At 41.8% G+C, this 10,170-nt stretch overlaps 2 protein-coding genes across 2 annotated transcripts in view; both read right to left on the bottom strand.

Annotated features, from left to right (window-relative positions):
- THOC7 (THO complex subunit 7) overlaps positions 1-10,170 on the bottom strand; it is a 738,093-nt gene that overhangs the window by 250,281 nt on the left and 477,642 nt on the right. The window lies entirely within an intron of this gene.
- The window catches only part of PSMD6 (proteasome 26S subunit, non-ATPase 6), a 1,096,682-nt gene that overhangs the window by 72,621 nt on the left and 1,013,891 nt on the right, over positions 1-10,170 (bottom strand). The gene's annotated exons all lie outside the window — the stretch shown is intronic.

The following is a 10,170-nucleotide window of genomic DNA, read 5'->3' on the forward strand; positions in this document are numbered from 1 at the left end:
CAATTCATTTACAGGATTGTTTGGATGGCATTAATTTGCAGAACAAAGAGCTGGGAAGAGGAGGAGGTGGAGGAGGACTGCCCCGATGATGTCAGGAAGACTTCTCTCTGGAGAGCGCATGTTTCTGGGTGACATGTATCTCCTGGGTGGGGTTGGGTGTACTAAAAATACTGTCTGAGCATTTGAGAGGCCACAGAGGTGCAAAGGCAGGACTGGAGACTGGAGAAAATCTCCCTCCATCCCAGCTCCTTAAGGGTGGTCAGCTTGTATTTACAGCTGTTTGGTGACCCTAGGAGGGGCTGAGGGAGGAAAGCATGGCCAGGAGATGGGTCATTAGCAGCTGTGCATTTGTCCTGCTGCCCTTCTGAGTGTTGCTCAATGCTTGGATACTGCTCTGTGTGGTCTCATGCAGTGCTCTGAGCAACAGATCGAGGAGGAAGGAAACTTTTCTTGAGTCCTTTGGCCAATTCAGTGCTGACTTCAGTTAGGACTGTTGGGAGCATTTCTCTAGAGACGCGGGGAACCCTTTGAAAATACTCAAAAGTTCTGAGCTCCTGGCTGAGGACGTTTAACACAGGGCAGGTTAGCAGTTCATCTCCAAACCACCCATGATAGAAAACAGCAGGGAGTGGACCTAGGAAGAGATCACGAAAAGCTCTCAGAAGGAAGCAGCACAAATGCTCATTTCTTAAGAATGAGGTTAGGCAAGGCAGGAGGGTAGGAACCATCTGCTCAAACAAGAACTAGGGGGGTGGGAATGTCCAAGGGGAAGCAGCAGAAAGATAAAGCAAGGCAGGCAGGTGAGTCATCAAGGCCTCTGGGGAAGTGGAATTTGTTGAGGCTACACGTTGCTGCACTATGGACCTTCTGCCATGCTTTAACTTTTATACCAGGTAACTAGATACCTGAGAAATTTCCTTTTACAGGCCAAACTCTGGTTTTTAAAAAAAGATACTTAAGAAAAGGAAATCAGGTCTCCATGAAGACAGGATATTTGCCTGACTTATTGTTTTATCCTCAAACTTAGAATAATGCACGCAGTGAGTGCTCCATAAATATCTGAGGAATGAGCAGGCTGTCCAATGCATTCAGTGTAGTGACTTTCTTCTACAGCCTGTTTTTGTATGAAAGGGGAAAGTCTCCCCCATCTTTCAAAGGGAGCGCTTGGGGTGACGAAGGGCTCTATGCAATCTACATAATCTTTGTATGGGTCATTTTAATTGTTTAGTTATTTTATTTCAGCAAATATTTATTGAGCAGTTACCTATACTGTACAGATACTAAGCTTAGCATATGTGAATACAATGGTAAGCAGAATAGACTGTGTGCACCATGCAGTCTCATAAGCTGTAGTTCTCTGAGACCATTATTAGGATTCCAGGTTTTAATTGACTGATCAGTTTAACCAAGCCAAAGTAACCTACCAAACCAACAAACAAAAGAACTACATCCAAAGCACTGGCCCCTTCGAACTTCAGAACTTCTCATGAACATCAGATGATACACATGACTCAATCCTCTAGGTTAGAAAAAACCTTGAGAGAACATTTTAGACTGGCCCTTATGATTAGTTACAATAGGCTGGGTTATGCTGCAGTCAAAAATTAACCCTGAAATCTCTTCAATTTAAGACAACAAAGGTATATTTCTTGTTTAAGCAAAGCTCCTTATGGATGGCTGCTTCCACACATTGACTCAGAGATCTCATCTGCTTCTATCTAATGATTCGGCATCTAAATAAGTGACATCAATGTCACCATGACTTGAGATCATAGATTGTAGGCAAATGCCTAGAGGCTGTCCACTGACTTAGTCTGGAAGTGACACCTCCACTTCCCCTCACAGTTCTTTGGCTAGCACTAGTCACATGACCACATGCAACTGGGAGGGGGCTGGGAGGTGGGTGGGAACACATGGATATTTGATGAGCGGTAAATGTCTCAGCCACACTCATTCTTTACACAAAACTCCCCCTGAATCATCATTCTGAAGAATTGAGAAACAACCTTGAAACAATAGATGAGATTTAGAGAATAGATTTTTCAAATATATGAGTCAATTTCTTTTCTAGCTCTTTATCTGAGACTAATTTTGAAATTAAAGGAATATAGTTAGCTATTCCTCTTTCTAGGTCAGAGGAATTCACTACTGACTTTGTTGTACATCCATCATTCTTTGATTTCTTTCCTAGGCCAGGAAAACTTCATCTTATGCTGCATATTTTCAGGTGGTAAGGTTTATTTTTTCATCCTGGTAAAAAGAGATAACACGCTAGATTGTAAATTTGTTTTAATATCTCTCAAAATTCTATGGTAGTAGCATTACCTATCTTCTGAGTGTTTCCTTTGCAACCCTTTGTCTACTGGACTCCTATTTATAATAAATATTTAGTGGATTGTGTCTGAAATGTTAGAATAACATTTGCTTTTTCTAGATTCACTTTTTGTTACTGGACAGAAAGCATCAACTTGTTTCTTTGTATTTCTTCTGCCATTGGGGCTTTTATTAAATTAAGTGTCGTAGCATCTTATTTATTTCTAATTCAGCTGCAGATTTCTGCCTAAGTATGCCTTGATTGTGTCCTTGCTTGCTCAGGCACATTCTCCCATAAACTATAGTCCTGTAATTAGCCCTAGACCCATGAAAGAAATATGTTGAAATATGATAATTTATTCCATTTGCTAATATAAGTTTATTCCTTGGTAGCATTTTCCAGAGCCACATGGATTTGATTATTCTTAAATCTTCACTTCCTAGTGATGGTTCTTTCATTATATTATAAATTATCTGATTATAATTCAGTGGCACAAACTCTTGACTTGGTTTTTTTTTTTTTTTTTTTTTTTTTTTTAAACTTGTAGTTGATAGTACTTGAAATGTTGGTAGCTTCATTATGGAATCCAAAGGCACTATTACTCTTTGAAATTGGAAAATGCTATTGCCTAACTGGAGTTTATTAGAAAAGAAACCAATTTGGGGGAAATTCAGTAATGCAAACTTGATCTCAGATGTAACCACTAATAGGAACTTTGAGTGAAATTTTGCCTTGCAGCAACTTATCCAGAGGGAAAAAGACTTCTCCTTGGAAGGAAGGCTGAAACTTTTTTTTTTTTTTTTTTTTTTAGTGTTTCACACTCAAAGGTTTGTAAGGTTAAAGCCATACTACCTCTTCTTCCTTTTAATTTACTGAACCAGAATTTTTAGGAATTTTTCTTTTGACACTGTTTTAAAATTTTTTGAGCATCTACTATGTGTTAGGCCCCAGAAGAAAAGACAGCTGGGCTCCTTACCCCCATGGAGTACTGGTTCTAACGAGGGGGAAAAGGAAACTCAGAATTACAAGATGTTGCTGGCAGATATGCAGAATCCCATGGGAGCCCAAGGCAGAGATCCTATTTCTAACTTGCTGAGACCAGACTTCTCATCCTAGACGCATATCTACGTTGAGACCTGAAGAATGAGAAGTAGTTAACCAAGTGATCAATAGGTGGAAAGGGGAAAGTAGAAGTGTGAGTACTTTAAGCGGATGGAACAGCACGTCCAAAGGTCTGGGTGCAAGGGAGAGATCATGATGAGAAACTGAAAGATCGATTTGGCCGGACATTCATGGCATTTATTCATTGTATGCACATTATGCAATGCTTTCCAGCAGTTGTGGTTTGTTTGAGAGGGTAACAAGACAGAGAAGGTGCCAGGCCTGTGACCTTGTCTACCATAAAGGATCCTAGAGGGTTTTGGGTCTTGACTATGACAACAGACACAACTTTCCCACAGCTATCCTCTTACCTGCCATGATGTCACCAGCTGGATGGAATTCATACAGTCCATGAAGTAATAGGAAGAAGACCTCTGTGGTCCCTGTAGCCTGGGAGAAAAGAACTAATTCAGGGTCAGAAGCAACACAGTCCTGAGGGAGTCTGGGTACTGAGTGAAGCAGAGATGAAAACAAAACAGGACAGAGTGGCAAATTTGATTTACCTAATAAGAGCAGGCAAGGAAGACTGGCAAGTGTGACAGAAAAGACCTGGGCACTGAATGTGTTTGGGGGTGGAAGTTGAGAATAGGAAAGAGACAACTCAAGAGACAAGCTGGCATTCACATGCAGGGTAGTGACAGGGGCAGCAATGGTGAGAGAGACTTGTTAAATGTCTGCTATGCATTAAGAAATTTACCTCCTCCTTTAGTGTTTCCTTGATAGACGGGACAGATTTGAAATGCTGAATATGGACTTATAATACTTTCTGGTTGTATTTGTATTTCTTTGAATGCAGTGCTTGACTGAGACTGGACCAATTGGTCCAAACCTGGGACTCGCAGGGTTGTAGAAACCTTCTCATGTGACTGTAGCACCAACTTGCTAAACAGAGTGCAGACGACTGTTTAGAAATATAGCCAATAGAAAATCTCAGTTCTTCCTCTTGGGTTATTACTAGGATAGTTCCTAAAGGTGATACATTTGCAGATGTCTGCCAAGCCCATGATTTTCTGCATCCAAAAAACTCTTCCCTCACCCAAAAGAACTAGCACTCTGGCCAGGCACGGTGGCTCACACCTGTAATCCTAGCACTTTGGGAGGCTGAGGTGGGCAGATCACATTGGGAGTTTGAGACCAGCCTGACCAACATGGAGAAACCCCATCTCTACCAAAAATACAAAATTAGTCGGGCATGGTGGCGCATGCCTATAATCCTAACTACTCAGGAGGCTGAGGCAGGATAATTGCTTGAACCCAGGAGGCGGAGGTTGTGGTGAGCCGAGATGGCGCCATTGCACTCCAGCCTGCGCAACAAGAGCAAAAAACTCCTTCTCAAAAAAAAAAAAAGAACTAGCACTCTGCCAGCATGCTAGCACCTAGCACTTCATCCCTGTTCCACCACTGGTTGATCAGACCAGGAATGAGTACCTGACCCAAACTGGGCCAATCAGAGTATTTTTTGAGACTAAAATATTAAATGAAGAAGATGGCAACTTGGGAGCTGTGGAGAACCACATATGTCCATGAGTTTCCCAAAGCTGAAAAAGCAAAATAACAAAGGGAAAAGATTAAGCAGACTATGGAAGAGAAGCTGAGCTTAAAATTTAGAGTAGAAACTTTCTGATCCCTTGGTGGCTTTTCTATTTCAGGCTCTAGGCCCTCATGAAGCTGTTTCCCTTAGCTTCTTGCAAGATATGCAGTATCTTTCAAACAAATTTTCTTTCTTTTTTTTTTTTGTGGCCCAAGTTAGTTCGAAGTAAGTTTTGATTACTTAAAATCCAAAGAACTTAGCCGTAAAAAATTGCCCTTTATGGCCCAAATTCCTTAGGTCATTCAGTTTACATTCTAGTATTTCTAGATCCATCTGTTTGCGAACTTCTTGGGTGTTAAGGACACAAGGCCGTCCATCAGCCCTGATGACCTGTTTTATCTTCAGAATCAGCCAGCCGAGCAGGAGAAACAAGTATGTGCTAGTATTTTGCTGAGAAAGTTCTTAAATCATCTCATCTCCTGCTGGGTATAATTGTGTCATTTAATAGCTTAACCATTTCCCCCTAAACTTCAGCCTGGGTTTGCTTTTATTAATCTATTGCATCTTCTAACGAGCTTTCCTTCTTAGGTTCATGACTGGATGTCTGTCTCAGTCAAAATTAGCTATATTTAGAATTTAGGCTGGGATGGGTTTTCCAAAGGGGCTGATGTTTCTTGTTCTAATCTAAAAGTAAAACCAGTATCTACTTTACACATAGGGCAGATGAGTATTTGAGAAGCAGACCCTTCAACCCCAAAGCTCTGTAACACAAACTGGACTGAGCCCTTAGCACACAAGGGCTCACAGAAAATAAAGGCTTTCCCGTGATGAAAGGGGTGGCCCTAGATCGCCAAATGTTTATGAAAAATGTGATGACCCGGGGCCCTGATGAATCAGACTCTCTAGGGATGGGGCTAGGGATCCTGAATTTTCCGTAATCTACCCAGTTAATTTTGATGTGTGAAAACCATTGGCTCTGAGCCCAAGTAGCAATTCTCAAATCCAAACATAATTGTTAGATTGTGTTTTACAATAAGCTCACTCTCTTCTTCAGTGCAGCAGTGGTATACATCTATCATAAAAATTAAAGCCAGTTGAAGTACATTCCTTTTTTGATGACTGCCATTCCTGAAAAAAAGTGAACCCACTCCAGCTCCTCTAAAATTGGACTAGAAGCTACTGGCTCAAGTCTCTATATTCAGACCAATAAGATTGTTAGGTTCTCTTGAAGCATCAGGGACTAGCGGATGTGTTTTTGTTTGCTTGTTTGTGGTAGGGGCAGGAGGCAGACAAATGTCTAGGCAGACAGGGGTGGGTCTCCAGCAAAACCCCACCTTCCTGGCCGGAAATAGTCCCGGGTAAATCCTCGAACTGGAATGAGAACGTGCCTTTGCACTTGGTGCATTTTCCTCTGATTTTTTTTTCTTTTTCTTGAGATGGAATCTCGCTCTGTCACCCAGGTTGGAGTGCACTGGTGCAATCTTGGTTCACTCCAATCTCTGCCTCCCGGGTTGTCTCAGGCTCTTGTCTCAGCCTCCCGAGTAGCTGGGATTACAGGCATGTGCCGCCACACCTGGCTAATTTTTGTATTTTTAGTAGAGATGAGGTTTTGCCATATTGGCCAGGCTGTTCTCAAACTCCTGACCTCAGGTGATCTGCCTGCCTCCGCCTCCCAAAGTGCTGGGATTATAGGCTTGAGTCACTGTGCCTGGCCACTTTCCTCTGATTGATCCTCACCCTTCACTTAGTTTACATATATCTACCCTTTCCTAATTGGTTTTCTACACTATCATGCCCACCTTTGAGTGGTGTCTTTGCTTTAACCTTTTTTGCATGCTCGCAAACCAATCAGGATGCACTGCTTATTCTAAGCCCATAAAAAACCTGAGATCCACTGAACCAGAACCTCTTTGAGGAGGACGAGGAGTTTTCATTAAGTTCTGTGGGCATTTTTTACACGTAGTAAAGATTCAGGCCTTCTTCAAATGTCTCTAAATCCTATTTAATGCTTACATTAAAAAAAGATAAGAGCATTCTTAGACTAGATATGGCTCAGTCATATTGGGAACTCTCCTGCCTTCAGGTGAGTTCAGGGGACCACTGCCTTCAGGGGACCACTGCTGCATCCCCTCCCTCCCTGCCAACAGCCGTTGCATCACTCAAACTTCTTGCTTAACTCTTCGAGTGTGTGTGTACCTAATCCTTCCTGGTGGTGAGACAAGAACCCAGGCCTAAGCTGTGGAGCAAAAACACTCAATCATTTGTTTATTTGCTTCAGAGACTTGGAAGAAAACAAGAAATGCCAAGGCAGAATTTCTTGAGCTGTGATTCTCAAACCACCTAGATCATAAAGATATAAAGGGCCTTGTTATAAGAGCAGATTCTGGGGCTCTACCTCAGATCCACCAAACCAGAACGTCTTTCAGGAGGATGAGGAGTTTTCAGTAAGTTCAGTGGGCATTTTTTACACATAGTGAAGATTCAGGCCTTCCTTGAATGTCTCTAAATCCTATTTAATGTGTATAATAAAAAAAAGATAAGAGCGTTATTAGACTGGATACCACTGGTATCTAGTTCTTGCCAGCCTCTCTGTTTGGGTAGACTAGAAATACTAATGATAGTAATAACAATAGCTAATGTGTTTTGAGCTCTTATAATGACAGGTAGCACTAAGAGTTTTACAAGTATTGTTCCAGTACATCCACACAATAACCCAGTAATGACTCTTCTGTTATTATCTCATTTAATAGATTAAGAACTGAGGCTCAAGGAGGATATGGACATTTCCCAAGATCAACAACTAGCAAGTGGTTGAGATGAGATTTAAAATGTTAAAGGAACATGGGGCCAAAATAAAAGGTGCACAACTGGCATTTAGTGCATATGGGATCCTTCATATGTTTTCATTGGGATTGCAAGGAACACTTGAGCCCGAAGAAGAGGTTACATAGGTATGTGTTGTCACAATACATAAGCACAATGGAGAGGGGTGTGTGAGGGACCAAAATCAAATGGTAACCCTAGAAGGGTACCTCCATGGCAGGAACTAGGATCTGTTTGGAGGTGAGGAAGTCCTGAAGACCAGCTCCTCTGGGTCCATTCTGGTCTCTTGTCTTTGCTCTTGGATCTGCTCTCAGCCTAGACTTTTGCTTACCTGTTGCTTCTGCTTCCTCATCCTTCCTCTTACCCTGTTGCTCCTAGGCCTGACTCCAGCTTCTGGTTCCTCCTCATACATTCTCTTAGCTTCCACTGCCACTGTCAGCTGCCTCATTCTCTCAGAATTTCTTAGTTTATAATCTTATTTAATCTTATCAGAGACAAGGTCTCTCGCTGTGTCACCCAAACTGGAGTGCAGTGGCACAGTCATAAGTCATTGCAGCAAGTGATCTTCCTGCCTCAGCCTCCTTAGCACCTGGGACTAAAGATTTGCACCATTATGCCCAGCTACTGGTTTTTGTTTTCGTTTTTTTCCCATAGAGACGGGGGTGGAGGGGCTCTTGCTGTGTTGCCCAGGCTGGTCTTGAACTCCTGGCCTCAAGTGATCCTCCCACCTCAGCCTCCCAAAAGTACTGGGATTATAGACATGAACCACTGTGCCTGGCCTATATTCTTGAGAGAGGGAATCTGATTAGTCCGGTTTATCATGCTTATAGGATTGCTGGTTAGGTGCTATACTTGACTACAATCATTTTGGCTGAAGAGGAGAAAGAGGGAGGCTCTATGTTAAAAACCATGGTTGCCTGCAGGCCATGCTCTACAGAGGTCTGTAAGCAGAACAGGCACAATTGCCATTTCCAGCTCAAGTTTTTGTTCAAAAGCTCTTAGAATGTCTTAGAATGAAACAACTCTTATTGTCTGCCACTCCCAAGACCTCGTGATTAGTTACCGTGGGTAAGACAACTGTTCCCGATGTCTTGCCTTGTTGAAAGTAAAGTTTGTAAGCTCCTTTAAGGTAGAGATTTTTGTTTGTTTTACACGTTGTTATATTCTAAACACCTAGAACAGTTCCTGGCGTAGAGGAAGTCTTTCATAAATATTTGTTGAATGAATGCATAGATGATATTGTAGCATCTAGCAACTCCCTAATGTTATGGATGAGACATCGGGAAATTGAATTTACATGCTGCCTTGGTCCTGGCTCCCAGTCAACGTTAATGCCACCCTAACCAGAACACAGACGTGGATGTAATTCTCCAGACAGACCACTTATTATTTGCTTAAAAGCAAACACAAATATTTTTGGGTCATGTCCTGGTTTCAATTCTTGCTAATAACTGAAAATTAAGTGTGTGGCCTGGGTAGGAATCGGTTTCAAGAATCCTCAAGGAACAAAGATTCTATGAAGGCAATGCACTGAAGCCAGTGGTTCTCAACAAGGGGGAATTTTGCCCTCAGGAGACATTGGCAATGTGTGGAGACATTTTTAATTGTGGTTAAACAAACATAATATAACATTTACCATCTTAACCACTTTTAAGTGTACAGTTCAGTAGTATCAAGTTCATCTGCATCGTTCTGCAACCCGTCTCCAGAACTCTTTTCATCTTGCCAAAATGAAACTCTATACCCATTAAATAATAACTCCCCATTCCCTTCTCCCTTCAGTCCCTGACAACCAATCACTCTTCTACGTTCTGTCTCTATGAATTTGACTCTAGGTGCCTTAGATAAATGGAATCATACACTTGTCTTTTTGTGACTGGCTTATCTCACTTAGCAAAATGTCCTCAAGGTTCAACCACATTGTAGCATGTGTCAGAATTTCCTTCCTTTTTAAGGCTGAATAATATTCCATTTTATGTATACACCACACCTTGTTTACACATTCATCTTGTGGACATTTGGGTTGCTCCCACTTTTTGGATATTGTGAATGCTGCTGCTATGAATATGGGTGTACAAACACCTCTTTGGAGACCCTGCTGTCAATTCTTTTGGGTATAGCCCAGAAGTAGCATATGGTAGTAATTCTGTTTTTAAATTTTTTGAAGAACTGCCTGTTTTCCACAGCACTGCATCATTTTACATTCCCACCAACAGTGTACAAGGGTTCCAATTGCCCCACATCCTCACCCACAATTGTTATTATTGTTAACAGTTGCCATCCTAATGCTTGTGATGGGAGACATTTTTAGTTGTCACAGTTCCTGGGGGCTGCTACTGAC

This window comes from Macaca thibetana, chromosome 2 (assembly GCF_024542745.1).
Source record: "Macaca thibetana thibetana isolate TM-01 chromosome 2, ASM2454274v1, whole genome shotgun sequence".
Taxonomy (NCBI): Eukaryota; Metazoa; Chordata; class Mammalia; order Primates; family Cercopithecidae; genus Macaca; species Macaca thibetana.